Source organism: Oryctolagus cuniculus, chromosome 2 (assembly GCF_051225735.1).
Source record: "Oryctolagus cuniculus isolate XC-2025 breed Fujian yellow rabbit chromosome 2, ASM5122573v1, whole genome shotgun sequence".
NCBI classification, from domain to species: Eukaryota; Metazoa; Chordata; class Mammalia; order Lagomorpha; family Leporidae; genus Oryctolagus; species Oryctolagus cuniculus.
Genome location: NC_142868.1, coordinates 98,596,062 through 98,611,526, shown reverse-complemented (window position 1 = coordinate 98,611,526; position 15,465 = coordinate 98,596,062). Strand labels below are relative to the sequence as shown.

The window sequence follows — 15,465 nt, the reverse complement described above, 5'->3', positions numbered from 1 at the left end:
CTCTCTCTGCCTCTCCTTCTCTCTCTGTGTAACTCTGACTTTCAAATAAATAAATAAATAAATAAATCTTTTTTAAAAAATTGGCTAGTCAAACCTCATGCTAGGGCACTGCTTTATCTTGTAGGTGAGGGTCTTCAGATTCCAGAATCTAGCATTACATGGATATTTCTAGACCACACTCAAAAATGATTTATAGCCATACAACAGTGGTCAGTGCACTTGCCTCTGCTGAGACTTCTTAAAAGCAAAAATTCTCAGTGTAGCCACTGGATATTTTGAGGGGCAGGGATGCTGGACCAGTTGCAACAGCACCAAGGCTACCTCAGTGAGGCCTGAACTCCCACTCTTGGTAGCATGAACGAGATAGTCTAGGCTCTCTGCCATTGTCCTTTGCTCTGTTCATGAGAAACTGGAGAGTTTGAAGATCAGGAATTCTGGAGGCATGCAAATACCAAATATTACCCAGTCAAAATTTTGGTCCCAATTTCCAATGTGTTCTAAGAACTGCACCAAAAATTGTTATGCAAAGTATTGTATTGCAAATAAAACAACTTTGGTAAAAAAAAAAAAAAAAAAAAAAAAAAAAAAAAAAAAAAAGCAGAGCAGCCAGGATTCGAATTGGTGCCCTTATGGGATGCTGGCACTGCAGGAGGTGGCTTCACCCACAATGCCACAGCACTGGTCTGGGTATTTTCTTATACACAGTTTTAGCTTCTTTGTCTCCCTTCTATGGATACATGCATGCATTTTGGGGGTATTCCAATGCTTCATGGTGGCTGCAGGAGATGATACAATATTGTGCATGCATACATAGTTACTGATGATGTTTTCTTTTCCACACACATACTGAGTGTTACACTGTCTAGCAAGGGTTAACACCATCCCTTAGTGCTAATAAGCAGGAACCCAAGCAGATAGTAAATCCACAGACAAGAAGATAACAATTACATTTCATTCCCAGGACAAGTTCCTCCCTTTGTCTTCTTCTGAATTTGGGAAGGCCTCTACCACAACCTTAATCATGTTAGTTAGAAACCATTTTAACTAAAAGACAAAAGACCTCTACCATGATAACCCATGTCCCACATCCTCCCCAGATGAGCACATCTGTACTATTCAGTCCCCTGCCAGAATGGAAGCCTGTGTAAGTGTGACAAATGTGGTTAAGGCCACTGTTAGTGCCCACCAGGTATACATAATGGTGACTGTGAGTACAAGGCTGGACTCTGGGAGCAGGCAGAGTGAGTGCTGGGCCAATGGGCTATGTGGAGTAGTTAGACCAGAATCTGGTGATGGAGTGAGGGAAGAGGCAGGGCTGTTGAGAGGGTGGAGAATGAGGGGAGACCCAGCTGGGTGTATCCTAAGATAAAATCCCAGAATGCATGCCAATGTCCCCAGCTCATGCTTTCTAAGTTTTCTTTGGTACCTTCTGAACCATGTCTCGAAGAACAATCTGTGGGAGCCAGAGATAGAACAGACACAGGTGGAGATACAACAAACACATGTGGAGATAGAGCAGACACATGTTGAGGAGACTAGGTTTCCTTTTGTCCTTCCAGAAAGCTAGCCAGTGACATTAGAGAATTCCACATGGCAGCCTGATGCCCCTTGTCTGAATAAGAGGCACCCCTCAGGCTAGACTTGTTTTCATTTATTTCTCAAGCTCTGGCACCTGTGAGACTAATAACAGCACACTGAAACTGAGCCTTGCTATGGAACAGATCCTGTGCTGTTTGATGTTGGATTATCTCATTTAACTCCCAAGATTTGGAAGCTGGGTACTGTTTTAAGTAAGGTATCTGAAGCTCAAAGAGAGTGACCTAATGTGATGCAGCTAGAAATTCTAGCAGGATGCTGTGGTCAGGACACTGCCCAGTGTTGGCCACTTGGCATCAATGTCCTGTTCTACCCCAACCTCAGCTCCCCATGACAGAATGGCAGGAGTGTCGCTCCCCCTCTTCGCGGAGGAATGACACAGGACCCTGCACTGTTCTTTCGTCTGCTCAGCCCTTCCCGGGTTTGCTGCTGGTCCTTCCCGGGTTGGCTGCTGTCCCTCCCACCTCCGTGGAAGGGCGGTGCCCCCTGCCACTTTCCCCACTTCCGCGGGGGAGTGGCACACCGCAGGCCGGCTCTCTCGGGGGCTGCTCAGACGTTATCCGGTTGTTCCCCTTAGATATTTCTGGTGCATGTTGTCTCTCTCCTCCTTTATAGTCCTCTTCCACCAATCCCAACTCTGCTACCCACATGCCGAGTACGCTGTTCTCCAATCAGGAGCAGGATCAGCTCTTGCAGGTTACTGGTTGAACTGGAGGCAGCTGTGTAAAAGTTGTTTACTCCTCTCCCAGCACCATATTGTGGGAGAGCAGATGCATAGAATAAGTGTTAATTCCAGTAACTTAGTCTAGTCCAAGTTGCTCCCCACACAGGAGGTGTTGAGATGTCTGAGTCTGCGCTCACATGCACCCGCCACTGCCCAGAAGGCTTTGTGGAAAATGACAAATGTAGGCAACTATTTGATGTGGCCATGTGTCAACGGTGCCACCTGCCTTGATGTCATAAACTGCTTCCCCTGCCTCTGCCCTGAAGGCCTTTCTGGACACTTCTGCCTTCTCAACAGAGAAGAGCCTGCGTGGGGATCAAGCATTTGACTTTCACTCCCTCTGCCCCAATGTCTATGGGGGCAAGACTTCTGAGACTGTCTTACTTGCCCCAAACCCCTCACCACTGTGGATACCCCTCTAGGGACCACCTTAGCACCTGTCACAGGATTAGCTCCCCGCTCCCCCACACTATGGGGACTGCTCTTCCATGGATCTCAGTGAAGGAGTTGGTGTTTAGGCAAAGGTCTGGGCTAGGGGTCTAATCTGGTTGCCTTGATGGTGTCTGGGGCTCTCACTGCTGCCCTGGTCCTAACCACTATGTTGCTGAACCTAAGGGTCTATCATCATAGTGTCTTAGCCCCAGGCCCTGAGGCTATACTGGCCTACATTATGCCCTGGTATGCTAGACCTAGGAGTGTCAGGTTGGCAGCTGTCAGCAGTGCTCTCCCTGCCAACTGACCTGCCCTTGAGCCTGGAAAGACCACAGCACTGTGATGGAGGGGAGCTTTACAGGCCCTTCCTCACCTCCTCCATCCTGAGGCTGGAGAGATCCCTTCTCACCAGCCCCCAGCTCTGGCACACATACTAAGGGGGCTTCAGCTCATGTCAGAAGTATTTTGTTTTTAATACACAAAATGCAAGATGGGAATTTCATCAAAAATAAAATAAACAGGTGGGCTCCTGTCTCAGAAACCCCACCTTGAGTGTCAGCTGCAAAAAAGGGCAGAGCAGAGGCCTGATTCTGGGGAAGCCTCTGGGTTCTGCCCACTGAGGAGTGGTTTCCCAAGAGGAAACCAGGATGCCATTTTCCTCTCTGGGGAAATGAAGAGAGCTGGAGCCACAGAGGAGAATGCAAACCTGCAGTCAGAACCTCTGTGCTGGCCCAGCTGTGGACAGATGGAGATGAGAACCCCATAGCATGGGGGATGGGGCTCAGGGCCCTCAAGGAGAGTGGTGGGATCCCTGCTGGCTTCCCTTTATCTGCTGCTTGGACAGCAAATGGGGATGGTTGTGCAGGGCAGTAGTGAGTCCAGCACTGCACCCTTCCTGCTTGTAGCACTAGTACCTGGTCCAAGTTCAGGATCAGGTTGAGCCTCTGGGAGCAGATGGTCAGTGGGTAAGCAGGCAGGGCACAGCACTCTACAGCAGAAAACTGAGCAGCTTTATCTCTTCCTGCTGTTCCCTTTGCATAGAGCACAGATTTTTCTTCACCTTATTGCTTATTTGTCCTCATCTTATTGCTTTGTCTGTGCTGTAGGAAGAACTACAAAGTTGCTTTCTATAATGTATATGATATATGTTCCTGATGTGTTTGAAGAACTTCAAAGGTTTAGAAAGAAGCATTAGAAATTTAATAACTTGTTATTGACATAATTATAGAACAATCATGATAATCTAGTTAAATATACATATATATTACATATATTATTTGTTTTTGTTTTTTTATTTTTCTCTTTGCATTTTATTTGTATTTCCAAAAGGATGAAAAAATGACATTGTTATAATCTTTTAATAGCATTAGTCCACTCTTTCATAAAGTGTCTAATTATAAGTGGATCAGATGCAAGTATTTGGGAATATTAGAAGGTCTATGGTGCTCGCTTCGGCAGCACATATACTAAAATTGGAACGATACAGAGAAGATTAGCATGGCCCCTGTGCAAGGATGACACGCAAATTCGTGAAGCGTTCCAAAAAAAAAAAAAAAAAAAAAAGAAGGTCTATGAACCCATAAGTAAAAATCAACAACTGAAATCAATACAGCTGAACTGTGAATGTTCTCATATAATAATGACTTCAGGAAAACTCTTTCTTTAAAAGATTTATTTATTTGTTTGTTTATTTATTGAAGAGTCATTCATTGATTTGAAGAGCAGAATGAGAGAGAGAAAGAGGGAGAGAGAGGGAGAGAGGGAGAGATTGATTTTCCACCTGCTGGTTCAGTCCCCAAATGGCCCCAATGAGTGCAGATGGCACTTGGGCCATCATCTGCTGCTTTTCCCAGGCCATTAGCAAGGATCTGGATTAGAAGTGAAGCAGCTGGGGCTGGCACTGTGGCATAGCAGGCAAAGCCCCTGCCTGTGGTGCCGGCATCCCATTTGGGTGCTGGTTAGAGTCCTGGCTGCCCCACTTCTGATCCAGCCTTCTGCTATAGCCTGGGAAAGCAGTGGAAGATACCAAAGTGCTTGGGCCCCTGCACCCATGTAGGAGACCTGGAAGAAGCTCCTGGCTACTGGCTTCAGATTCTGTGCACCTCTAGCCGTTGCACCATATGGGGAGTGAACCAGCAAATGGAATACCTCTCTCTCTCTCTCTCTCTCTCTGCCTCTCTATAACTCTGCCTTTCACATAAATAAATAAATAAATATTAAAAAATAAAAAAAGAAGTGGAGCAGCCAAGACACTCATATGAGGTGTCTTTGTATGCTATGTCACGATGCTGATCCCCCAGGGAAACTTGTAAAAATGTTCCTTTAGCAGGAAGTCTAATTCATTTTAGAACTTTTAAAATAAAATGCAGAGGGCCGGCACTGCAGCTCAATAGGCTAATCCTCCACCTAGCGGCACCGGCACACCGGGTTCTAGTCCTGGTCAGGGCACTGGATTCTGTCCCAGTTGCTCCTCTTTCAGTCCAGCTCTCTGCTATGGCCCGGGAGTGCAGTGGAGGATGGCCCAGGTGCTTGAGTCCCTGCACCCCATGGGAGACCAGGAGAAGCACCTGGCTCCTGCCTTCAGATCAGCGCAGTGCGCCGGCCGCAGCGCACCAGCTGTGGTGGCCATTGGAGGGTGAACCAATGGCAAAGGAAGACCTTTCTCTCTGTCTCTCTCTCACTGTCCACTCTGCCTGTAAAAAAAAAAATGCAGAGGCTGGCATTGTGGCATATGCCTTTTGTTTAAGATTTATTTATTTGAAAGGCAGTTACAGAGAGAGGGAGAGATGGAGGGAGAGATTTTCCATCCACTGGCTCACTCTCCAATTGGCCACAATGGTGCAGGGGCCCAAGGACTTGCACTGTCTTCTGCTTTCTAAAGCAGATTAGCAAGGAGAGGGATTGTAAGTAGAGCAGCTGGGACTCAAACTGCTGCCCATATGGGATGCCAGCACTGCAGGCAATGTCTTTACCACTATGCCACAGCACCAGCCTCAATAAATAAGTCTAAAATAAAATAAAATAAAATATAACACAAATACATTACTTAGTAGAAAATGCTTTTTCAAGTTGCCTATCTTACAAATAAAGCATTCAATGTCTAAGTCATATGGACCGAATAAAGGCCCAAGTTGGTTTTTGTTTGTTTGTTTTTGACAGGCAGAGTGGACACAGAGAGAGAGAGAGACAGAGGGAAAGGTCTTCCTTTTCCATTGGTTCAGTCCCCACATGGCTGCTATGGCTGGCTGCGCCAATCTGAAGCCAGGAGCCAGGTGCTTCTCCTGGTCTCCCATGCGGGTGCAGGGTCCAAGCACTTGGGCCATCCTGCACTGCACTCCTGGGTGACAGCAGAGAGCTGGAGTGGAAGAGGAGCAACCGGGACAGAATCTGGCTCCCCAATCAGGACTAGAACCCGGTGTGCCGGCGCCACAGGTGGAGGATTAGCCTAGTGAGCCACGGCGCCAGTCAAGGCCCAAGTTTTGCTGAAGAAGAGTTTACTTGTGTAGCCAGCATAGGAGGTAAGGTTACTGCTCCAAACCACATCTCTCCCAATAGCCCAGGGAAGGACTTACCATAGATACAGAAACAAAAGCTGGGGGACATTCATTCAAGAGAGGACTTGGGCTTTGGGGAGTGGTCTTGGTGCTTCTCTCATTGTGCATTTGCAGATTCCCATTGGGTCTGCTCTTGTGATCATCAACATCACAAAACTTACCACTGTGAGACTTGGGAGCATCTATCCTGAGGAGTTACTTTTTGAAAGAGACAGTAACTTTCCTCTAAGGAAGAAATTTGCCTGTGTTTAATGATTATAACAGTGTTGAGGAAACTGGTTTCCTTTTGCAGGACAAGAGAAGGGGACTCAAGGGAGGAACTAGACCTCTTGTGTTTAGGAGGACCCTGTGAGAATACTACTTCAAGAAGTAGTATTGGGCCAGCGCTATAGCACAGTGGGTTAATCCTCCACCTGCAGTGACGGCATCCCATATGGGTGCCAGTTTTAGTCCTGGCTGCTCCTCTTTCCATCCAGCTCTCTGGTATGGCCTGGGAAAGCAGTAGAAGATGGTCCAAGTGCTTGGGCACCTGCACCCACATGGGAGATCCAGAAGAAGCTCCTGGCTCCTAGCTTTGGATCAGTGCAGCTCCAGCTATTGTGGCCACCTGGGGAGTGAACCAGCAGATGGAAGACCTCTCTCTGTCTCTACCTCCCTCTGTAACTTTGTCTTTTAAATAAATAAAATAAATCTTTAGGTCGGCCCCACAGCTCACTAGGCTAATCCTCTGCCTGTGGCACCAGCACTCCGGGTTCTAGTCCCGGCTGGGGCACCAGATTCTGTCCCAGTTGCTTCTCTTCCAGTCCAGCTCTCTGCTGTGGCCCGGGAGGGCAGTGGAGGATGGCCCAGGTGCTTGGGCCCTGCATCTGCATGGGAGACTAGTGGGAAGTACCTGGCTCCTGGTTTTGGATTGGAGCAGCACACCAGCCGTAGCGTCCATTTGGGGGGTGAACCAATGGAGGGAAGACCTTTCTCACTGTCTCTCTCTCTCACTGTCTAACTCTGCCTGTCAAAAAAAATTTTAAAAAGAAATCTTTTTTAAAAAGTATTATTTATTTGTTAATTCATTGAGTACATCTCTCCTTAGTGTTTTCCCTGTGCCAGACCTTTTGAGGCATGTAGAGGTGAATCAGAGAGAAGCCTTTTATCAACCTGCAAGAGACCTCTATACAAGTAGATAAATAAAGAGGAAATGGGTTTCTGGCAACAAGCACTACAGCTTCTTGTGAATGTCTTGGAGATTTATTAATCCCCCAACCTTTCAGTTAACTCTGGTTTTTGAATCTTATTTTACAGTAGAATTGCACAGGGAGATATTTGAAAAGATTCATCAGAAAGTTGGAGATAAAATTGCTTTATGCACAGTTTTTACTGAAAAGTATAAATAACAGTGGAAATGATTTCTACTGGCAAGTTTATTTATGATAAAAAATAAGACCTACATATGTATCAGACATAAATTTTCATGTTAATCAAAAAACCTTTAATTTCTTTTGCAAAGATGGATTTATTTATTTATTTATTGGAAATAAAGAATTTCAAAGAGAGGAGACCCAGGTAGAGAGGTCTTCCATCTATTGGTTTACTTCCCAAAAGGCCACAATGGCCAGGGCTGGGCCAGGATGAAGCCAGGAACTAGGCACTTCATCCAGGTCTCCCATATCAGTGGAGTGAGCCATCTTTTTCTGCTTCCCACAGCATATCAGTAGAAAGGTGGGTTGGAAGTGGAGCAGCTGGAATACAAACTGTTGCCCATATGGAATGAGAACATCATAGGTGGTAGCTTAACCCACTATGTCACAACTGTGCCAGCCCCAAATCTTTAATTTCTATCTTAGAAACAATTATTTTATACTTAATTTTTCTTTTTTAAAAAGATTTATTTTATTTTATTTGAAAGACAGAATTACAGAGAGAGGTAGAGACACAGAGAGGTCTTCCATCTGCTGGTTCACTCCCCAAATGGCTGCAATGGCAGGACCTGATCCAATCCAAAGCCAGGAGCCAGGAGCTTCTTCCAGGTCTCCCACATGGGTGCAGGGGCCCAAGGATTTGGGTTATCCTCTGTTGCTTTCCCAGGTATATTAGCAGAGAGTTGGATCAGAAATGGAACAGCTGGGACTCGAACCGGTGCCCATATGGGATGCCAGTACTGCAGCCTGAGGCTTTAACTATGCACCACAGCATTGGCCCCTATACTTAGTTTTCTTTTCTTGAAGATTTATTTGTTTATTTGAAAGTCAGAGTTACACAGAGAGGAGAGGCAGAGAGAGAGAGAGTGGTCTTCTGTCTGATGGTTCACTCACCAGTTGGCCACGACAGCTAGAGCTGTGCTGATCCAAAGCCAGGAGCCAGGAGCTTCTTCCAGGTCTCCCATGTGGGTACAGGGGCCCAAGGACCTGGGCCATCTTCTACTGCTTTTCCCAGGCCATAGCAGAGAGCCGGATCAGAAGAGGAGCATCTGGGTCTCGAACCAGCACCTATATGGGATGCTGGCACCACTGGAGACAGCTTTACCCACTATGCCACAGTGCCGGCCCCTATACTTAGTTTTTCTGACAACTCACTGTTCATGAATTCAATGAACCTCCTCTGGGATTGGTGTCACACTACCTCAGTGATATGGAAAAATCTTGGAGGGCCTTTTCATTTATGGCAGTGATTGGGGAGCACTGCTGGCACTAGATGGTCATTATCAGTGCCCAGGACACTCCTGCACTTCATGAGTTCTCTACTGCTGCTGTCACCAGTTACTGCAAACTGAATGCCTTGAAGAAATACATTGATTTCCTTGTGGTTAGGTAGGAGTCCAATAAAGACCTCATGTGTTTAGTATCTAAGCAAGGGTATGGCTGCATTTCCTCCCAGAGATTTTACAGAATTTATTCCCTTTATCAGCCTCACAGGAGTGGGGAAACTTTTTTTTTTTGCCATGGGCCATTTGTATATGTATAATTCATAAGCCATGAATAATTAGCAATGTAAAAATTAATCTGCTGTAGATTTATTGACTTTCAAGTCCCTCCTGTGGTTGCCTTGGCAGGGCCACACCAAATGACTAGATGGGCTATATGTGGTCTGAGGGCTTCCCATTCCCCAATCCTGCTCTGGAAGATGCCCACCTTCCTTGGCTAGAGGATTCTCCCACCATTTTAAAGGCAGAAAAAATATCTCTTTTAAAATCTTGTTTAATTACCATTTTACAATGACATTTAAATGAGAACTGGTATACGTATAACTAATCACACATTTCCCTTGCCTTTTAACATTCACCCAATCTAAACACTCTCCTCTGTGGCGGCTCTGGTATATTCTCTCTCTCTCTCATTTTTCTTAAGATTTATTTATTTATTTGAAAGTCAGAGTTATGTAGAGAGAGGAGAGGCAGAGAGAGAGAGTGAGAGGTTTTCCATCTGCTGATTCACTCCCCATTTTGCCACAATGGCCACAGCTGTGCCGATCCGAAGCCAGGAGCCAGGAGTTTCTTCTGGGTCTCACACGTGGGTGTAGGGGCCATCTTCTACTGCTTTCCCAAGTCATAGCAGGAAGCGGGATTGGAAGTAGAGCAGCCGGGTCTTGAATTGGTGCCCATATGGGATGTCGGCACTTCAGGCCAGGGCGTTAACCTGCTACACCACAACGCTGGCCCTGAAAAAAAATATATCTCATTTTCCTTCTGTAGTCAGGTCACACTCTGAGCACAATTGGGAAAGATTTTTTACTTTTACAGACCTCTGTAATTTAAATTGCCCCACCTATAGTCTCCAGGTTAATTTCCCTTTTCAGGGAAATAGACACAATCACACTTGCAATCCATTTTGCCATATAGGGTAACACGTTCACAGGTTTAGAGGATTAAGACATGTTCAAGGGAAAGGCTGCCTGTTAATATGCCAGAAAGAACTCTCACTTTTTTTAAAGATTTATTTTAATTATTTGAATGACAGTTACAGAGAGAGGTACAGCCAGAGAGAGAGGGAGGTCTTCCATTTGCTAGTTCACTCCCCAAATGACTGCAAGGGCCAGAGCTGAGCTTATCTGAAGCCAGGAACTTCCGCCAAGTGTCTGACACAGGTGCTAGGGCCCAATGACTTGATCTATCTTTTGCCTTCCCAGGCCATAGCAGAGAGCTGGATCAGAAGTGGAGTAGCTGGGGCAGGTGGGGGGGGCGCTGTGGCATAGCAGGTAAAACCGCCACCTGCAGTGTTAGCATCCCATATAGGTGCTGGTTCGAGTTCCGGCTGTTCCAACTCCAATCCAGCTCTCTGCTATAGCCTGGGAAAGCAGTAGAATATGACCCAAGCCCTTGGGCCCCTGTACCTGCATGGGAGACCTGGAAGAAGCTCCTGGCTCCTGGCTTTGGATCAGCACAGCTCCAGCCATTGTGGCCATCTGGGAAGTGAACCAATGGATGGAAGATCTCTCTTTCTCTCTCTCTCTCTTTTGACAGGCAGAGTGGACAGTGAGAGAGAGACAGTGAGAAAGGTCTTCCTTTACCATTGGTTCACCCTCCAATGGCCGCTGTGGCCGGCGCACTGTGGGCTGGCGCACCACGCTTATCTGAAGCCAGGAGCCAGGTGCTTCTCCTGGTCTCCCATGCAGGTGCAGGGCCCAAGCACTTGGGCCATCCTCCACTGCATTCCTGGGCCAGAGCAGAGAGCTGGACTGGAAGAGGGGGAACCGGGACAGAATCCAGCGCCCCAACTGGGACTAGAACCCCGTGTGCAGGCACCATAGGTGGAGGATTAGCCTTCAGCCATGGCTCCAGCTCTCTCTCTCTCTCTCTCTCTCTCTCTCTCTCTCCTCTTTCTTTCTTTTGTAACACTGACTTTCAAGTAAATAAATATTTTTTAAAGATTTGTTTTATTTATTTGAAAGATAGAGTTACAGAGAAAGGTAGAGGCAGAGAAAGAGGTCTTCCATCTGCTGGTTCACTCCCCAGTTGGCCACAATGGCCAGAAATGTGCCGATCTGAAGCCAGGAGCCAGGAGCTTCTTCCAGGTCTCCCACATGGGTGCAGGGACCCAAGGACCTGAGCTGTCTTCTACTGCTTTCCCAGGCCATAGCAAAGAGCTGGATGTGAAGAGGAGTAGCTGGGTCTTGAACCAGTGCCCATATGAGATGTCAGTACTTCAGGCCAGCCTTTAACCTGCTGTGCCACTGTGCCAGCCCCAATAAATAAATCTTTAAAAAAAAAAGTGGAGTAGCAGGAACTCGAACCAGTGCCCATATGGGATGCCAGTGCCACAGGCTGGGGCCTTAACCTGCTGTAGCACAGCTCCAGCTCCTTTCACTTTTTTTAATGGCCTTACTGCTGAGGAACAATTCAATGGGAGGGCAGAATACAGAGTCTCGCAACCAAATTGAGTTATTAAATTTGCATTCCAAATGACTTTTATAACACTCAATATTTCTTCCTATCTTCAACTATTTTATAGTTTGTGTCTGAAAGAGGTTAAAGTGGCGACATTAAATGATGAATCATCATGACACTCTGCTACTGTCACAGCCTGTGATCCTTGATGTCCACTTGGTGTCATGTTCCATGGATTCCTCCCACCTGTCCTTGAAATGTATGTACAGGACAGACTAGAAATAAAGACAGAAAAGGGAAGAGGGCTAAATCTGAGGCAGTCGTCCTTCATTACCTAATTCCAGTGTAATGTATTTGTATTCAATCCAAGATTTTCTTAAAAAAAGAATTGTCTAGGGGCCGGCAATGTGGTGTAGTGGGTAAAACTGCCGCCTGCAGTGCTGGCATCCCATATGGGCGCCAGTTCAAGACCCAGCTGTTCCACTTCTGATCCAGCTCTCTGCTATGGCCTAGGAAAGCAGTAGAAGATGGCCCAAATCCTTGGGCCCCTTCACCCATGTGGGAGACCCAGAAGAGGCTCCTGGCTCCTGGCTTCAGATCGGTGCAGCTCCGGCTATTGCGGCCAATTGGGGAATGAACCAATGGATGGAAGACCTCTCTCTCTCTCTCTCTCTCTCTCTCTCTGCCTCTCCTCTCTCTGTGTACCTCTGAATTTCAAATAAATAAATAAATCTTAAAAAAAATTGTCTAAATTTCAAGTGCATCTCTAAATGGTTACCATCTCTGTTCTTTCTGATGCCATATCAAAAAGAAATAATTGTTACATGCTTCAAGATGATGCTTAGAGGAGAATATTCTAGGTTCTTGTGGAACATGAAGTCTGAAACAGAAACTTATTGGTCATACAGATGATAGTATGGCCATGTATTTTCCGTGGTTCACATCAGAATTTTCCTGTTTTTCCTTAATTACCTTCTGTTGGGCTCATCAAATTTTGAGTTTCAAAAATTTTGTTTACTTCAGAAACAGAGACTCAGAGAGTTCCCATCCACTTGTTTACTCCTCAAATATCTACAGTGGCTGGCCAAATTAAAACCAAGTGCTGGAGGGGTCCGGCTTTGTGGCACAGTGGATAGGGCTGCTGCCAGTAGTGCTGGCATCCCAGTGCCAGTCCTGGCTGCTCCACTTCCCATCCAGCTCTCTGCTATGACATGGGGAAGCAGTAGAAGATGACCCAAGTCCTTGGGCCCCTGCACCCATGTGGGAGACCCGGCAGAAGCTCCTGGCTCCTGGCTTTGGATCAGCACAGCTCCAGCCATTATGGCCATCTGGAGAGTGAACCAGTTGATGGAAGACCTCTCTCTCTGTCTCTGCCTCTGCCTCTCTGTAACTCTGCCTTTCAAATAAATAAATAAGTCTTTAAAAAAAAGTGCTGGGAATTCAATACAGATCCTTCCCCTGGGTATCTGGAACTCAATTACTGTCACCAGTGCCTACCAGGGCTCACCCCTCCTGGAATCTGGAGTTGGAAGGCATAGCTGGATGTCAAACCCAGGTACTCCAATGTGGTGCACAGACATCTTAACTATCACCTTAACCATTAGGGTGAATGGCTGTGCCCATAAACTATCTTAAATATTTTATTGTGGTACTTATATTGACTATTTATAGACTGAATTATTTTCTCCCCAAAATCCATTTGTAGAAACTCTAATCCCCAAATGACTGTATTTGGAGATAGGGTCACCAAATGGGCAATTAAGGCTAACTGTAGATCTTTGTGTGAGTCCTAATGCAATTCAACTGGTGACTTCATAAGAGATATACCAGGAATGAGATGATGCAGAAAAAAGACCAAGAGATTACATGGTGAGAATTTGGCTATCTTCATACCAAATAGAAAGGCCTAAATAAAAACCAAGCCGGCAGGCATCTTTCTCTTTGACACTTAATTTTGAATTTTAATTCTCCAAAACTATGATAAAGTTAATTTCTGTTACTCAAGGCACCCAATCTATGTATGGTACCGTATTATGGCTGCTCTAGCAAATACACTGCTTTGGGCCGGGCATTGTGGCATAGCAGGTTCCTGCACTACCAGCATTCCATATAGGCACCATTTTTAGTTCCAGCTGCTCCATTTCTGATCCAGTTCCTTGCTTATGTGCCTGGGAGGGCAGTAGAAGATGGCTCAAGTGCATGAGCCCCTGCACCCATGTGGAAGACCTGGATGAAGTTTCTGGCTCCTGGCTTCAGCTTTTTGAGAAGTGAATCAGCAGATAGAAATCTCACTCTCTCTGCCTCTCCCTCTCTCTACCTTGCAAATAAAATAAAATAAAACTTAAAAAAAACACACTGCTTGTTGCATTAATTTTCTCTGAATGACATGATAATTTTATTCATTAATTTGTTGATAATTGCTCTACTGATTTAAAATATGCATAATTTGTCATAATATTCTTGGAGTTATACTGTGCTACTTCACATACAATATAGTAATTATTTAATAGAATAGTTCTTTCGACATCTACATATTGTACTATTTCATTATAAACATACCTATGTTTACATATTAAGTCAATATATGTGTGCCTTAATGTGATACATATTGCTTCAAGTAATCATCTATGCTTTAAATTAAGAGTTTAAAAAGGTATATAGTCTCTTATCTTTAAACACATACATGTTTACATTTTTTTATCCTGATACTTTCCTGTACAGTCATTTCTTTTAACCTGGAAAACTTCCTTTAGCATTCTATAGTGTAGTTCTACTGATAATCAATTTAGAGTTTTTTCATTAGAAAGTGTCTTGTTCACCTCATATTTCAATGTTTATTTAAAAATCACAGTCACACACACAGGGAGACAGATTTTTATTCACTGGCTCAGTGGCCTACATTCCAGCTGGGCAAAGCTAGGCTGAAGCTAGGAGGCTGGAAATCAATCCATGTCTCCCAAGAGTGTGGCAGGGGCTCAAGTATTTGGGATATCACATGCTGCCTCCCTAGGTGCACACTACTCAGAAACTTCATTAAAATCAGAGGTAGGGATTGAACACAGGCAGTCAAATACAACATGTGGGCATCCCAAGCAACAGCTTAGTGCATTGCACTATGATATCCACTCCTGTTCACCTCACATTTTAAAACACTATCTAGAAATACTGAATCAGGGATGGGAGGAGATGTTATTTGAATACTTTGAAGGTGTCATCTTATCATTTTTGGAGAGAACTCAGCTATCATTTAAGTCTAGTTGTGCCTAGTGTGTCACAAGCTGAAATTTCTCTCACTGCTTTCAAGACCTTTTCTTTGTATTTGGGTTTCTTCAGTTTGTGGTTTGCCTAGAATCATTTTCTATCTTTTCTGAATAAGGAGTTGTTGGACATTTTGATGAGATAAATTGATGTCTTTTGGGGCTGGTGCTGTAGCATAGAAGGTTAATTCTCCACCTGCAGTGCCAGTATCCCATATGGGCACTGGTTCTAGTCCTGGCTGCTCCTCTTCCAATCCAGTTCTCTTCTATGGCCTGGGAAAGTAGAAGATGGCCCAAGCTGGGCCCCTGAATCTGCATGGGAGACCCAGAAAAAGCTCCTGGCTCCTGGCTTCAAATCAGCTCAGCTTCAGCCTTTGTGGCCATTTGGAGAATGAACCAGTGGATGGAAGACTTTTCTCTCTTTCTCTCCCTCTCACTGTTTATAACTCTAGTTCTCAAATAAGTAAAATGTTTTTAAAAAATTGATGTCTTTTACAACGCTTGGGAAGTTTTATCCATGTCTAAAAATACATTTTGTGATTCATTCATTCTATTTTCCTCCCAAAGTCCAGTGGTATGTATGAGAAT

The 15,465-nt window shown here is 45.2% G+C and overlaps 1 non-coding gene across 1 annotated transcript; it reads left to right on the top strand.

Annotated features, from left to right (window-relative positions):
• The first annotated feature begins 4,194 nt into the window (after positions 1–4,194).
• Positions 4,195–4,301, top strand: LOC149127925 (U6 spliceosomal RNA). Its single transcript, XR_016230690.1, has one exon. It is a non-coding gene; the product is annotated as a U6 spliceosomal RNA (small nuclear RNA).
• Positions 4,302–15,465: the final 11,164 nt, after the last annotated feature.